General features: G+C 35.5%; 1 long non-coding RNA gene across 1 annotated transcript; it reads right to left on the bottom strand.

Moving 5' to 3' along the window:
• Positions 1–3,993: 3,993 nt before the first annotated feature.
• On the bottom strand, positions 3,994–5,370 carry LOC147556924 (uncharacterized). The gene is made up of 2 exons (XR_015234981.1): positions 4,645–5,370; positions 3,994–4,528 (listed from the first exon to the last, which is right to left on the bottom strand). It is a non-coding gene; the product is annotated as an uncharacterized LOC147556924 (long non-coding RNA).
• Between the last annotated feature and the right edge of the window lie 321 nt (positions 5,371–5,691).

Here is a 5,691-nt window from a genome sequence, read left to right on the forward strand (position 1 = left end):
ATATGATTTGTAGGACCAAACTATTGTGTAATCACAAATTCAGGAGTGGGCAAGTTGTTTTAATATCACAAGTTCAGGTTTGGGCAAGTTGTTTTAATATCACAAGTTCAGATGTGGTTGATAACATGTGAGATCTATCATGTTCGTGTGATTTTTTGTTTTACTTAAAATCCATCGTCACTTTGTCTTTGGATAATACAACTTCAGGTGTAATATGAAAGCGGATATTCAACAAATTCTATGTTTCAAGAATTTACAACTCATCACCATCCAAAGACGCCAAAGAAAATACTATCACAACTTGAATAAATATTCTGAACTCAGTGTAGTATTTTTCTTATCACAAGTTCAGTTGTGATCTCTTTAGAATCAATAGAAAATAATGTCAATACTGAAATATCAATATTTCTCATTCTCCAAGAATGGGTAAACAAATTTAATTTGTTTAATTTGCAATGGTTTACCGTTTTAGTGATAATTAACCAACTCATAGTGGTTATATATTTTCATCCTTGAGATATTTCATTTATTATCATCTCATAGAAAATTTATACTTCAAACTCTTCTAGAAATTTTGAGATTTGAAGACTTATTTCACACACACCAAACTTTAAGTTTGGTAATCTCGTATACAAATAGATGATTCAATTTCATTGTAACCAAAATCAGATAGTTAAATTTTCTCCCTGAAAGAATCTTTATTAACATATCTAATAAGAGGGGAGAATTGAAATACTTCTTTGAGATAATTTCATCATTTCATCACCCTTAAGATTTACATCTTAAAAATTGAACAAACTTACTAATATTTTATTTGTTTATATTTTCCTCGAGGAAGTGGATAATTTCGTGTTGATGACGTGTTGTGAAAAATAAAAGAGGGAAGAAGAAAGATAATGAAAATAGAAATAGACAAGAACAACTTGATTTATATTCTTATGTTTGAAGAAGATTTCTCTACTTTGATACATTGATACTTTTTATTCATTAACAATGAACTTCTTTATATAGGCCTCTAGATGAGTTACATAACCAATAGAGAGTCACACAATTATGGTGCTTGAATACGAAGTAATGGTGGAGGACTTATGGTGGTGGAAGTTACAAATTGTGGCGGCCATCCACCACAAATCAAATATTTATAAGAAAATATAAAAAAATTCGGGTGTTTATAATAATTAACACGTGTGATGGAGTTATGATGGCATGGTTAAGAGGGATAACATGTGTATGGTGTGATCTAAGATGGACGGGAAAAAAGAGAGAGCATGAGGGTAGACCTAACCTTAAGATATGAACTGGGGATGGGATGAGTCAGTTTGGGTGCCACGAGACAAATTAAACCAACCGACATTTAGAAAAAGCTATTCTAAAGAAGGGTGTAGTAGCTTTATCAACCTTTCAGATATGCAAAATATGATTTGTTTTTCTTTCACTTGTGACTATTCTGCTACTACAAGTCTACAATCACTAAGAATAGTCCCATATGAGATAAGGAGTATCTAGCAACCCAACATATAATGCCTAGGTCCCCTCCACTCATTGTCAATTGGTTTTGAGTTGGATGACCACAAACTTAACAATCACTTTACAAATATCGCCCCCTTAATTAGTTTCTTTTTACAGCCTTTGAATAAGTTTTTACACCTTTTAAAAGCGGTACAGTCTTTCAGTTCTCGTCTAATAGGACAGATAGTAAGAGAGGGAGTGAAGTGAGTGATACATTAAATATTGTTTTCAGCTAGAGCTTGGTGAGAAACTGATACTATATAATAATATGGCGTTTTCTTTTCAAGTTCGATGTCAATCGTTGGAATAATTTGATTGTAACTTAAGTTGAAGGTTTAATTTGTGCACATGACTCGGAGAAGGAGGGCAAGAGGAGGATGATACCACTTGTGAGGCCCTGGGCCCCATAAGTAGACACGAGCACGCCCCGGTAATTCACAGACGAGACGAAATTTCGGCATAGGCTCCTCTGTAAATCAGACCGGTCGTACATACGAAACCTGTTCTGCAAATCATACATTCGCAAACACAAACATTCCTTCTAAACACAACGGAAGCTAAAGGAAACATAAAACAACCAACAACTCGGGTTCGAACTCGAACCACCAACCTACTAACTCATTCTAGACAAGTTCACCCCTCTATGCAAGAACTATGTGATAATTATATACACATATTAGTTCTTCGCATTTTTTTGAAACGTATACCTTCAAATATAATGAGAAGAAAACAAAAGAAACCAAATAAGACAACTGTGGAGCCACCTCACACCCTCTGTGTACCACGAGCTTCAGTTGTCTCCCAACGACAACCAAACTACTAAATAAGTACCTGCACATTAGGAATGGGTAGGGGTCATTAACTCACTAACACGAGTTAAACTGGTAGAGGTATCACAAAACAAAACTACGAGAAAAACTTTTTTGTCAGTAAAACATGCACACATATAAATATGTATATCAATCCTAACACTTGCATACAATAGCAGACTTAACTACCTACCCTTGGTATGCTCTCAATTAACACAGAGTTATCTAGAGAACTCTGTAGTACTTTGGCTAGTATCGTCTCATACCAGCACTAACCAAGGTACTAGCATTCTCTCGAGAAAGTGTCGTACTCCTAGGTGGGTAAGTCACTCTCCCGCTAGGCGACTCAACAGTCATTGAAAAGCTAACTTCATAATAAATATATACATCTAGCTTAACTAGATACGATTTAGCTTCACCGAATTCGAATGGTCACGTCGTCCCTCCAGTATTTGTATTAGGACGAAAAGTCAATTCTCATCGGTACCCTAGCATGCAACTATTTCGTCTAGTTTTGGAAAAGTATTTATTATATCAAAAACAGAAATAATATTTTTTTTCTTGTAAGAACATCCTTCGCCCACCATCTCAGCAGATTCGGAACTCGTCCGTTACGCCCTCAACTGAGATAAGGCTTTGTAATACATTACTTATCATACACAAAAGTGGAATAACAAAGAGTCATATCATAACGTGCAGAGGAATCTCAATCACCAAACCAGTCAGGCGGTCCGAAGTGTACAACCCCTGAGTGCCGAGGACAAGAACAAAACTGGCTTACAGGCCAGTCCAGCAGTCCAGCAGTCTGGTTGACTGAAGAGAGGAGGAAAGATCTCCCACCGTGTCCACAAGCTATGAAGCTGGTGATGTGAGGAGAGGAAGAAGAGGTCCCACTATGACCGACTGGCAGTTTGCTGGCAACACTTTTTCAGGTGAGAAAGAGAGAAATGCTATTGGGGACTAGGGCATATAACTCTTGAGTCTTGCCGATCAGATATGTTGATCCAAATTCTAATATGCCAAATAAATCAAACCAATCATTTGCTCTTTTCGTGCTGCTTTAGAATTATTGTTTAGGAACTTTTGAACTCACCCCCTCCTCACTAATTGTTAATTGAGTTTATCGCTCTCAACACTTAATTAAGTTTATCTACTTTGACTTATTATTTTTAGCAAAAAGTTAGTCATGTTTGAAAAGAAATTAGAACACCATAAGTTAGTCTGTTGTTCAAAACTAATGGAGGGTTAAACCAAGGTTTTTTAAAAAAGTAAAAGGGTGCACTCGATTACCAATTATGGAGGGAGTAAACTCAATTACCACTTAGTATTAAGGGGAATAAACTCAAAAAATCCTACTGTTTAACCATAGGCTCTCAAGACTATTGTAATCAAATTTACCACATTAATTATCGGAGTGAGTTTACACCCCTAGATTAGTTATTTTTATCAAGAATTAGCCTTCTGAAATTGTAATTTGATTATTGAGAATCACGTTCTGAAAATCAATCTCTTATCATGACGAAGCCAAATAAAAATGTAAACTATACTTTAATTACTAGTAATCACACGACAATAGTGTTATTCTTGCATTATAGTTGCTCTTTTTGTAATACCTCAGTTGTCAATGGTCAAAACCTGCACAACCACGGGTCGATCTTTATTGGACAGATTCAGGTGCTTTTGCTGTCAAAATTTCTGTCTACATTTGAATAAAAACAAAGAAAAAGCTGACACTGAGGAGCTATTAAATCCGATCCCTATTAAACTATCTCCAAAATGGTGTGAAAAGAATATCTATTTCGTACTTAACCAACCAAATCCAAGTTCAATACATTTGTGTTCTATCTAACTTCTGGCAAAGACTTATGTAAGATTTGCCTGGACCTGTCAAGTAATTTCTATTGGCTTTTTATGTTAGAAACCGGAAAATTTTCTTCTAGCTGTCGTTTCCATAAGAAATTGGCAGCTTCGATCCACCTGAGGTGAATCAAAAACTTCTTATGTTCCTTTGCCTAGCGTGACTTTTCTGTTTCAGTGTCAGTCGAAACAAGATGTGTCACGGATGAGTCAACATTTGTAGTACATGTAGCTCCCAACTTTTCCGCCATCTCCCAAAGCTTCTAATTTTCGACCGGATCTCCGATCTTCCAAACACGACTAAAAACTAGCTTACAACCTTTCAAAATTTTCTTCCTGAATGTTTTGAGTACCTATAGATAGTAGAAAGACGGTTAAAAGAAGTATCATGCTAAGAAAAGGTTTAAGAACGAGTAATAATTTGAGATGCACAACAAGTTGTAAAGATAACCATGTTTTTGTGGCTTACCGAGATTTCAAAATTGTTTGACCATGGACCAAACCACCCTTGTATTTTTTTTTTGTTGAGTATCAAGCCACCCTTGATAATTGGTATAATGGTATTTACAAGTAGAAGCATAAGAAAGACAGGGAAGAACTCAAAAACCACCCCAAATATTAGAGACAAATTGAAATTGGAATTATTTCAAACTACTTTTAATTATTAGTTAATAAGAACTCTCAATACTTGATAAAAACTCGTCTAATACACACATCTTCTTTGAGAGAGAAAGATACATCAAATCCTATTAGAAATGAAAGTAAACATCAAAATAGATGACCATAGATATTGATCAAAGAGAAAAAAGAAGAAGAAGATGAAGATGAGGTAGAAGAGAATTAGATGAAGAAAGGCTTGACCTTCCCTTTGCCTATATTGACTTGCCAATGAATGCATCAATCACATTCATTCATATCCATTGCTAGTGTTGAGGAGTAATTAGGTTTTATGTGCCTTGGTCACATCATGACAACCCCCACAACAACCACCTCAATAAGAGATCATTTCCACTTTCTTTCTCTTCTTTCTCTTATTTCTCCACATCTTATAATTTGGATCAAATCAGATTAGAGATAGTTTTAGATAACAAAATACACTAACCATCTTATTTTTATAGAGGTAGATAGAGGGAACGTTATACTAATAATCAAATATATATGAATTGGAGAATCACATGTGGATGGATGGTCCCCCCCCCCCCCCCCCCCCCCCCCCATTTTACAATGGGTGATACCATTTCATAAAGTTAGTGGTCCTGCACTTAGAAGTTGGCTAGCTACTTGACTTTCACACTAGTGCTTCTGGACAGGTGTACATTTTTATCTTCTGACCGGATAAATTTTGAATTGTAGCGTTCTTTACTACTTTACAGTTTATCGGACAACCAATAGAAAACAACGTAAGATACACGGATATTGCTAAAAAAAAATTGCTCCTTTTTACACCGTTAATTAGACGAATCAACGTGTTGTAAAGATGATCAACAATATCTATGGATATAATTATCAACACTGG

Source organism: Eschscholzia californica, unplaced genomic scaffold (genome assembly GCF_041429995.1).
Source record: "Eschscholzia californica isolate CP2 unplaced genomic scaffold, dmEscCali1.0.p SCAF_2, whole genome shotgun sequence".
Lineage (NCBI taxonomy): Eukaryota > Viridiplantae > Streptophyta > Magnoliopsida > Ranunculales > Papaveraceae > Eschscholzia > Eschscholzia californica.